Source organism: Onychostruthus taczanowskii, unplaced genomic scaffold, assembly GCF_017590055.1.
Source record: "Onychostruthus taczanowskii isolate IOZ18803 unplaced genomic scaffold, ASM1759005v1 scaffold181, whole genome shotgun sequence".
Taxonomy (NCBI): domain Eukaryota; kingdom Metazoa; phylum Chordata; class Aves; order Passeriformes; family Passeridae; genus Onychostruthus; species Onychostruthus taczanowskii.
This window is the reverse complement of record NW_024499029.1, coordinates 481,362-492,770: the sequence shown is the minus strand read 5'-3', so window position 1 is coordinate 492,770 and position 11,409 is coordinate 481,362.

Here is an 11,409-nt window from a genome sequence, read left to right as displayed (position 1 = left end):
CCGGGGGCAGTGCCCATTCCCGGTGGGATTTAACAGTGGATGTGGCACTTGGGGACACGGTCAGTGGTGGCCCTGGGGGAGCAGGTGACCTCAGAGGGCTTTTCCAGCCTTGGTGATCCCATGATCCCGAACGATCCCATGATCCTGAACCATGCCATGATCCTGAACGATCCCATGATCCCGAATGATTCCATGATCCCGAACGACCCCATGATCCTGAACCATGCCACGATCCTGAACCATGCCATGATCCTGAACCATGCCATGATCCCGAACGATCCCATGATCCCGAATGATTCCATGATCCCAAACGATCCCATGATCCCAAACGATCCCATGATCCTGAACCATGCCATGATCCTGAACGATCCCATGATCCTGAACCATGCCATGAGAGACCCCCCGAGAGCCCCCCAATGTCCCTCCCAGGTGGCAGTGCCCCCCAGGTGCCAGTGGGTGTGACCCCCGGGGGACAGCGCAGGGGACACGTCCCGGCCGAGCCGGCGCGGCGCTGGTGGGGAGCGGGCGGAGCACAAACAAATTCCTCCGGGCAGAGCCGGACTTTGCCCCGGCGACAACACTGAGCCGATTCTGCTCCGCTGCCAGACAAATCCCGGCGCTGGCACGGCGCCAGCCTGGAAAATTTCGGGTGCCAGGAGCGGCCCGGAGTCACCGGAGGGGACAAAGCGATGCCACCAGGGCCGGGGGAGCCGGAGCGGAGGACGGGGCTGGAGCGAGGAGGAAAACTGAGGCACGGAGCCGGGGTCGGTTCTGCGGGGTTGCTGATGTTTTGGTGTCGCAGATGTCGCCAGAGGGGACACTGGCCGTGCTGGCTTCCCCTGGGGACACCGATGGCTCCTCATCCTCATGTCCCTGTCATGGAAAAGGCACCGGGAGCTCGAATCCCGCCGGGATGGAGCGGAGCTGGAGCTCTGCGCGGCGTGGGCAGGCTGGGAAATCCTCGGCAGGCGGTCCCAAAAAAGCCGGGAACCAGCAAAACCCGGGATAATAACCGTAAATTAGAGCAGTGTGAGGAATCAGGAGAATGACGAGATAAGACTCAGAATAATGCAATTATTGATAACCATGACGACAATAATAATAATAATAATAATAATAATTTTTTTTTCTCTTCCATCACACCACGAAACTCCATTACAAAGCTCTCCACATCCTTGGTTCCCAGGGATCCGGCCCTGCTCCGATCCCGCTGCCAAGCCCCCCGCCTCCAGCAGAATCCCCCCGCGGCCGCCCCTCACCCCCCGCCCGCTCCAAGGCAGTGAAAAGAACCAGGAGCGCAGAATTCCAGCCGGAGCATCACAAAGGCGGGCTGACGTCAGGGAGGCGGAGGGCTCCGCGCCAGGAGAAGGGAAGCTGTGTTCGGAAAATGACAATTTCTGTCTAGGAAAGGCGGCCGTGAAAGGAGCCCTTCTGCAGGAGCCGAACAAGAAAAGCCTTTGAACGGCCGGGGAAGCGGCTGGGCCGGCGGCCAGCCCGCCGAAAAATCCATGGACACGGATTTCTCCTGGCTCGGGACACATCCCGGCACGGGGGGGATCCTGGAATCGTGCCCTGCTCCCGGCTGGGGTGCGGCTGGAAGAGGGATAAAGGTGCCGATCCAGCGGGCGCAGCGCCGGGGTCTCTGCAGGGAGAAATATTAACAAAAAAAAAGGGAGAAAATCCTGATTTTCCCACGTGCTCCGTCAGCCAGGGGTTTTGGAAGGTTCGTCCTGGGAGGAAATAACTCCAGGCTGTGTCTGCGGAGGTTTGGGTTGGATATTGGGGAAATTCCTCCACGGGAAGGGCTCTCCAGGCCTGGCACAGCTGCCGGGGGCAGTGCCCATTCCCGGTGGGATTTAACAGTGGATGTGGCACTTGGGGACACGGTCAGCGCAGGGATCCCTGTGCTGCGGGGAGAACTGGAGAGAAATATTTAAAAAAAAAGGAGAAAATCCCAGTTTTCCCACATGCTCCTTCAGCCAGGGCTTTTGGAAGGTTCCTCCTGCCCCCGCAGGCACCGGAGGCACCCGGGAACAAAACTTTCCTCCAAAAATCTGCTTCCTGCTGAGCCCCGGTGTCCCCGGGGGAGCTGCGGGTGATGCTCACCCCATCCCAGCTCCAGCAATCCCAAACCATCCCAAAAAGGGGATTTCCCCCTTGGATTCTCCCTGTGCTTGGATCCTTTGATGTGGAGAGGATGCGGATGAGGATGAGGATGAGGATGAGGATGAGGATGAGGATGGGAGGAAATAACTCCAAGTGCTCCCAGGGGAGGTTTGGGTTGGATATTGGGGAAATTCCTCCACGGGAAGGGCTCTCCAGGCCTGGCACAGCTGCCGGGGGCAGTGCCCATTCCCGGTGGGATTTAACAGTGGATGTGGCACTTGGGGACACGGTCAGTGGTGGCCCTGGGGGAGCAGGTGACCTCAGAGGGCTTTTCCAGCCTTGGTGATCCCATGATCCTGGACGATTCCATGATCCCGAATGATCCCATGATCCCGAACGAGGATGCGGATGAGGATGAGGATGAGGATGAGGATGGGAGGAAATAACTCCAAGTGCTCCCAGGGGAGGTTTGGGTTGGATATTGGGGAAATTCCTCCACGGGAAGGGCTCTCCAGGCCTGGCACAGCTGCCGGGGGCAGTGCCCATTCCCGGTGGGATTTAACAGTGGATGTGGCACTTGGGGACACGGTCAGTGGTGGCCCTGGGGGAGCAGGTGACCTCAGAGGGCTTTTCCAGCCTTGGTGATCCCATGATCCTGAACGATTCCATGATCCCGAACGATCCCATGATCCTGAACGATTCCATGATCCCAAATGATTCCATGATCCCGAACGATCCCACGATCCTGAACCATGCCATGATCCTGAATGATCCCATGATCCTGAACAATTCCATGATCCTGAACGATTCCATGATCCCGAACGATTCCATGATCCCGAATGATTCCATGATCCCGAACGATCCCATGATCATGAACCATGCCATGATCCCGAATGATTCCATGATCCTGAACGATCCCATGGTCCCGAACCCATGATCCCGACGAAACGATTCCATGATCCCGAACGATCCCATGATCATGAACCATGCCATGATCCCGAATGATTCCATGATCATGAATGATTCCATGATCCTGAACGATGCCATGATCCCGAATTCCAATGGTCCCGAACGATTCCATGATCCCAAATGATTCCATGATCCCGAACGATCCCACGATCCCACGATCCTGAACCATGCCACAATCCCGAACGATTCCATGATCCCGAACGATTCCATGATCCCAAACGATCCCGTGATCCTGAACGATTCCATGACCCAAACGATGCCATGATCCCGAACGATTCCATGATCCCGAATGATTCCACGATCCCGAATTCCAAAGGTCCCGAACGATTCCATGACCCGAACGATGCCATGATCCCGAACGATTCCATGATCCTGAATGATTCCACGATCCCGAATTCCAACGGTCCCAAACGATTCCACGATCCCGGAGCACTCCCCGGGCTGGAGAACCCTTTTATTTCTTTGGGGTGGCAGCTCCAGCCGGGAGGATGGTGCCATCTCCTGGCATTCCCGGGCTTCTCCCGGGCTGTGGAGGATGCTCAGCGCCGGGAAGGGAAACTGAGGCACGGAGCGAGGGAGCAGCGCTCCTCCTGGCCTGGAGCCCAAATGCCCGGCATTCCATGAAAATCCCCATTGGATCTCTCGGCCGGCTCAGGGAGAGAGGATCAGGCTTCGAGGGGTCAGTCCCGCCTCGCTTAAATCCCAAAATAAACTTTTTTTGTTTTTGGATCTCTGGATCCCGCCCCTCCTGTCGGGAGAAACCCTCGCCTTCCTCCAGCACCGCCGTGCCGGGGGTTCCCTGGCTGAGCTGGGAAAAAGCCGTGGCTTTTCCCATGGCTTTTCCCATGGCTTTTTCCATGTTTTTTTTCCACGGCTGAGCTGGGAATGAAAATTCCTTCCCGAAATCCCATCCGTCCCTGCCCTCCGGCAGCGGGAAGCGCAGGATGGGAATGGACCGGGAGCGCTCCTGAGGGTGAGGACGCCCAGCCCGAGCTGTCCTTGCCCTTTGTCCTCACCCAAACTCCCCAAAACTCGTTTTTTCCAGGTTTTTTTCCGGGCACTAGAGGGCTGCAGAGACCTGCGCTTGCAGCTGCAGCGCGGCTCCTGGAGGGAAAACGGGAACGGGGCTGGATCTCCTCTCCTGGAATGAGGATTTGGGATTTCGGGGTGCAGGGAAGGGAGGATCTGCTCCTGAACCCCAAACCAGCCCGGTTTGTCCCCAGTCCCTGCCCAGAGCAGTGTCCTGGTGGGATCTGATCCCCCAGGACAAGGACACCCCATTCCCTCTGGAAAACTATCCTGGCACAACTTGAGGCCGTTCCCTCTTGTCCTCATGGAAAATCAATTTGTGCCATGGAGTCATCCTCTCCAACCAAGGATCAAATTAATCAATTTATCCCATGGAGTTATCCTCTTTAATAAATGATAAAAATTAATCACTTTATCCCATGGTGTTTTCCCCCTTTCTCCCAGGTGTAGTTAAAAATGAAAATTCACTTTGAAACCACTTGGGAGGGGAGTTTATTAAATTTCCCCCCAATCTCACGTTGTTTCATTCCACAATTTGCATTTTGGAAAGGAAAAAGCAGCTTTTCCACAAGGCTCCCGTGTACAAATCCCAATTTGTTGCTCTCCATCAGGGCAAAACACTCACTCCACGCCAGGTGAAATTCAGAGACTCCAGGTTTGAAGGAAGGAGAAAATTGGCAAGAAACCATTCCTGGGTTTGTTCTAGGCTTGCAAAAGCCCTGAGTTAATTAATCTCCCTTCATCAGGAGCACAAAGAAGGCGTCTAATTGCGAGCTGGGCTGTCCAAGAGGCCAAGGAGTGGCCGGGGATGAGAGGGAGGGAAACGAGGCAGGGATGGATGCGAGGTTTTTTGGGAGCTCTGTCTCATTGCCTCGGCTGGAAATCGGCAGGAAATGGGCTGGAAATGGGCTGGAAATTGGCTGGAAATCGGCTGGAAATGGGCAGGAAATTGGCTGGAAATCGGCTGGAAATTGGCTGGAAATTGGATGGAAATCAGCAGGAAATCGGCTGGAAATCGGCTGCCAAGCCGTAAAAGGAAATTAAAAGACATAAAACTTGGGGAGAGGAAGGGGAGAAGTGGAGAGGAGCTGGGCAGAGGGGAGGGAAACGCCTCGGGAAGGTGTTTCAGTGCTCTGGGAAAGCAGAATCTTGGAGTGGGATCTGGGAATGGGATCTTGGAATGGTTGGGGTGGCGAGGGACCTGAAACCCATCCCATCCCACGTGGGCACCTCCCACATCCCAGGAGGCTCCAGCCTGGCTTTGGGGACACTTCCAGGGATGCAGGGGCAGCCACAGCTGCTCTGGGAGTTCCATCCCAGCCCCTCTCCCAATATTTCTTCCCAAAATCCCATCTAAGCCTGCCCAGGGAACCCTGGAACGGTTTGGGTGGGAGGGACCTCAAAGCCCATCCAGTCCCAGCCTGGAACAGCTCCAGCCTGGCCTTGGACACACCCAGGGCTCCCAGCTGCTCTGGGAATTCCATCCCAGCCCCTCTCCCAGTATTTCTCCCCCAAATCCCACCTCTCCCTGCCCGTGGGATCCTGGATGGGTTTGGGGTGGGAGGGACCTCAAAGCCCATCCAGTCCCACCCTGGGTCCCACACTTTCCATGGATCCAGAGGGCTCCAGCCTGGCCTTGGGCACTGCCAGGGATCCCAGCTGCTCTGGGAATCCCATCCCAGCCCCTCAGCACATTCAGAGCCCGGAATTCCCGATTCCCAATACCCATGGAATATGGAAGCCATTCCCTGTGCCCTGTCCCTCCGGGCTCTTGCAAACCTCCTGTCCCCGGTTTCTCTCTCCACTGGCAACTGCCAGAGCCTGGAAAATCCAGAATAATCCACTGAGAGCTGGGATGGCCCAGCCTGGGGAAGGGAAGGCTCCAGGGAGGGCTCAGAGCCCTTCCAGGGCTCCAGGAGAGCTGGGGAGGGACTGGGGACACGGATGGAGGGACAGCACACAGGGAATGGCTCCCACTGGGAAAGGGGAGAATTAAATGGGATTTTGGGAAGGAATTCCTGGCTGTGAGGGCGGGGAGGGGCTGGGATGGAATTCCCAGAGCAGCCCCTGGATCCCTGGCAGTGCCCAGGCCAGGCTGGAGCCCCCTGGGACAGGGGGAGCTGTCCCTGCCATGGCAGGGGTGGCACTGGGTGGGATTTGAGGTCCCTTCCCACCCAAAGCATTCCAGAATTCCCTGGAGAGGGGCTGGGGACAGGGCACGGAGGGACAGGGCACAGGGAATGGCTCCCACTGCCAGAGGGCAGGGATGGGTGGGATTTTGGGAAGGAATCCCTCCCTGTGAGGGAGGCAGGGAATGGACGAGCTCTAAGATCCATCCCCAGCATTCCTGCCATTCCAGTGGCGTTGGAGCTCCATCCCCGGGATGGAATGGGGCCCAGAGCTCCTCGCTGTCCAAGGAAAAGGGCAGAAATCCACCCAGGGAGCAGCAAACCAAGAGCACCAGACGTCATTTAAACCTCCCCGAGCAGGGCCGTGCCCCGGGAGGGGAATTATTTGGTTGGAAATCCCCACTTTTCTGTAAATGGAGACTTTCAGAGAGAAAACCTGGCCGGCAAATCTGCACCGAAGACCTAATCCAGGCACATTGTGTCTCCTTATCCCGAGAAGCTGTGATTGAAAAAGGGGGGAGATAATGGGAGCTTTTGTCCTGGATGTCTGAGGAGACTTTGGGAAGCCAAGACTTTCATCTGAGTCGTGTTAAAGGATTTCCTGCAAAATTCTCTGTCTGAGGGAGAAGCAAAACCAGGCCCGCAGCCCTCAGGAGCTCTCATTTTCAGTTTGTTAAACCTTTGAAAAGTTTTACCTTTGTTTACCTTGGTGATTTTATTTTCCCCTCCCTCTGTTGGAAAATCCTGGTCAGGGAGATGGCAAAGCTGGTGATTTACAAACCCCGGCAGAGAAGGAGCTTTCCTGCATGGAAATCCTCCTCCTGCCAGCAGGATTCAGCCCCAGCCACGTGAGAAAATTCAGGAAAAAGCAGGATTTGGTGAGGAAAAGCCAGATCCCCGTGGCTGGAAGCGCAGGAGGTGCCAGGGCTGAGCTCTTTCCATCATTTCCTGGCCACAGCCCTGGCTCTGGTGGCAGCTCCAGCCAGATGTGAGCTCTAAACCTCCAGATGTGAGCAGTAAATCCCGGTTTTCTCCTCTGGGAGCAAACTTTTGTCTCCTGCAGCAGGAGCTGAAGCCGGCCCTGCGCTCCCTCATTAGTCTGATCCCTGATTAGGCTGCAGATAGGCCCTGATTAAAGTGCTCTTGGCTATTTCGGAGCTCCAGATAAATATTCATGAGGGGAGGAGAGCAGCAAGGAGCAAACAGAAGACAAAGCCTGGCAGCTCCAGGGGGAGGATCCAGGTGATGGAGGCTGTGGAATCCTGGAGTGCCTTGGCTTGGAGGGACCTCAAAGCTCATCCTGTCCCCAAGGGTCACCTCCCGCTGTCCCAGGGGGCTCCAGCCTGTTCTTGGGAACTGCCAGGGATCTGGGAACTCCATCCCAGCTCCTGCCAGGGAGGAATTCCTTCCCAAAATCCCACATCCCCCTGCAGGGCTGGAGCTGGGATGTGTCCCGTGGGAAGGCTGAGGCCAGCCAGGGCTCCTGGTGGGGGTCAGCAGAGCCTCGCCTGCCCCAGGGGGACAGTGACCAGTAAATGGCTGGATGGGTGTCCATAGGATCTTCCAAAGGGAAGGATGGGTCCTGTGCCTGACGCATCAGGAACCCAGCTCCATCCATCCATCAATCAATCAATCAATCAATGACCTGCTGGGTCCTGACCCCATCAACTCCACACCCTCATCAAGCTACCAAAAAAAATATCAATCAATCAATCAATCAATGACCTGCTGGGTCCTGACCCCATCAACTCCACACCCTCGTCAGGCTACCAAAAAAACTGCTCCCTCCCCGTGATAATTATGGATTTAAATGTTTTCTGTCAACTAAGAAATATTTTCTCGTCTCAATTATTTTGTTTCTTCTGGGGAAAAAAAAAACAACCACCCAAACCCCAACTCACCCAACCCATCAATTTCTCTGACAAGCTCCACAGCACGGGGAATATTTTCCAACTTGCCCATGGTGGTGAAAACAATCCTCATTTCTCCATTTAGATTAAAAAAAAAAAACAACCCAAAAAACCCAAAGAGGGAATGAGAAACATCAGCACCAACAGATGGACGAGGCAGCGGGAGGATTTGAGGGAGCCACCTGAAGTAAACGAAGCTGATGGAATTTGGCATTTCTATCACAACAGATCTGGAGAGAAAGCTCCCAAATTCAGCCCGACGCACATTTCAGGCCACTTTTCCCCAGGATTTTTTCGCTCTGCTGCTGCACCTGAACAACAAAACAGCCCCAAAAATAAACAGTGTCAGAGGCACGATCAAGGCTCAACCCAACTGAGGCAAAGCCAACAGTTTGTACACTTTAAAAAAAAAAAAATCAAGATTTTGGGTATTGCACGTCCTGGTGGATGTGGCCCTGACACAATTTTCCATAAAAATAACAGCCAGATTTTTGTGAGGTGCTGATGATGCCTGGAAAAGCTGGTTTGGGAGATCATCAGGTTCCCTACTCTGCAGAGAACTCCAAGCTCAACGCTCCAATTTGTGTTTGATTAGGCCCTTTCAAAGCCTCTCTCCTGAGTGAAAAGGGAAAAATATCACATTGTTCTTTTCAATTCCAGCAGAAAAGCCCGAGATCAAGCTGTTTAAAACAAAAAAAAAGGGTGTTTTTTCCCATTTCCCCCCCATTCTGCAATGAAAAGCACCTTATCATAAATATAAGATGCCCCAACCACCTCCTGATGATAACGACCCAGCCAATTCATCATAACAAAATGTCAGCGTCACCCGCGGAATAATCGTGGCAAAATAGCTCCAAAGCAGAGAAAAAAGGGGAAAAAAGGGGAAAAGGAACACTCCCAGGTCTGGGAGAACTGGAGGATGTGCTTGTGAGAACGGTGAAAGTCAGAGGCTTAAGTGATTCAGACAAATATTGAGCTGGTTCATTTGCAATTTGATTTTAACCACGGGCACGATGAGGGAAAACAAGAGCGGCAGCGTCGGCGTCCCAATATTAATAAAATGTAATTAGCAGGGAGATTTGCATAGGAGGAGGAAAATCACCTTAATTCCCCCTCCCTGCTCCTGCCAACCTGGCTCGTGCTGTTGAGGTGACTTTCCAAGGGCTGATTAGAGGGGGAGAATGCAAATTAACACTGACAGAGTTCCCCGCTGGAAGGGCTTGGAGATTCCAGCTGGAATGTTCTGGAATCATGGAATGGGTTGGGGTTAGGGCTAGGGTTAGGGTTGGGGTTAAGGGTTTGGGTTAGGGCTAGGGTTAGGGTTAGGGTTAGGGTTTGGGTTTGGGTTAGGGTTAGGTTAGGGTTAGGGTTAGGGTTAGAGTTAGGGTTAGGGTTTGGGTTTAGTTAAGGGTTAGGTGTTGCAATCCTAAAATTTTTGCTAGGTGAAGTCCCAGAATCCCTGGGTTTGGGATTGCCCTCTATCATCATCCTGCCCAAGCTGTTCTGGGTTCCATCCTTTTCCCCAGCCCAGAGCTCTCAGTGCCACCTCCCGGAATTCCTTGGACACCTCCAGGGATGGGCACTCCAAACCTCCCTGGGCAGTCCCAAGGCTGGGACACCCTTTCCATGCAGAAATTCCTGCTGGTGCCCACCCTGAGCTGCCCTGGCCCAGCCTGAGGCCGTTCCCTCTGCTCCTGTCCCTGTTCCCGGAGCACAGCCCTATCCCCTGGCTGTCCCCTCCTGGCAGGAGCTCTGCAGAGCCACAAGGTCCCCCTGGATCTTCCTTTTCTCTCAAACATCACACAATCTCACCCAAAATCCACAAAGTTGGAATGCACCCCGTTCCTGTCAATCCCAGTAATCCTGCCCCGCACTTGGGGTCTCGGATTTTGGAGTCTCCAATTTTTAATCTGCCACAGCCAAATTTTCCCTTTTTCTTCTACGTTTAGATGAAATCTTGCCGATTGAAGGAGTCTCCTTGAGCGGGGGCTGCAGCCTCACAACAACATCCCGATCCTTGCCACGCGCCATAACACAAGGATTAAACTCAATTACCATCCCACTCATTAATGTGCTGCATCCAGAAAATTTCCGGCAATTTCCGCTCAAGAGGGTCCAGCATGTTTTTACAGCTCTCCTCATTTCTCCCCAGCGGCTGCAGTTTCGGGATTATGAACGAACTCTGGGCAAAATAAAGCCTTGCTTAAGTTTCACTTGACTTCAGCTGCAAATTTGGCTCTGAGAAACTTCAGCTTAGGTCTGAGATGGAGTCTGCAAAAGTTTGGAAATCTCAGTGGGGGGAAATCCATGACGAACTCTGTATTAATCCAAACAATCTCACCTATTGATTTTTTTCCCTTTTATCAACGGAACTGCTTGTTCCCAATAACTCATGGACTGAAATACCTGAGTCCTGCTCAGCTCTAATTGACACCTTTTCCTCAAACACCTCAATCAGAAATTATTGGCCTAATAATGATTTTTCAGATATCAAGAGAAGCTAAACAAAGTACAGGCTGCCCTAAAGAAGCAGGAAGCTGAATTAAATTTTATTTCAGAGGCTCCAGCATCTTCCCTTCCCTTCCCTCTCCAAAAGCAGGGCAGCCCGCTCCTGATTCCTGATTGGGAGTGGAGGAACAACCAGCTGGAATTGATGCCATGAACCAAAAATCGAGATTTTTTAACCTAGAGTTGGTACAAATATGATTTGTTTTCTGTGAGGGTGACGTGGGGCTGGGGTGGAGTTCCTGGAGAATTCACTGGAATAAATACCATGGAATTCTGGGATGGTTTGGGTTGGAAAGGTCCTTCAAGCCCATCCAGTTCCAACCCAAACACCTCCCACTATCCCATTGCTCCAAGCCCTGTCCAGCCTGGCCTTGGGCACTCCCGGGATCCAGGGGCACCCTCCACGAGGCTGGAAATTTCATGGAAAGGAGCAAACACCTGATGAGAAATCCCTTCATTATTCCATTTGCTTTAAATCACCTTTCCATATTCGCTGGTTTTGATTCTTTAAAAAAATCCATCCCAGATTCTCCCAGGTCAGTGTTTCTTCATTTTGATTTTTAAATGAGGACTTTGAGACCATCAAAACCCGCGGTGAACAAGAATTTTCTGTTTAGTTAAAAAAGGGTTCCTAATTGGTTCTAATCAATGCAGTGTGCTCAGCTCCTGCTGTTGGAGGTAGGGCTGGGATCTGTGGAGCAAGGAGGAATTGCTGCTGATGGATGCACACAGAGGCATCCCATGCTCCATTTGCACCA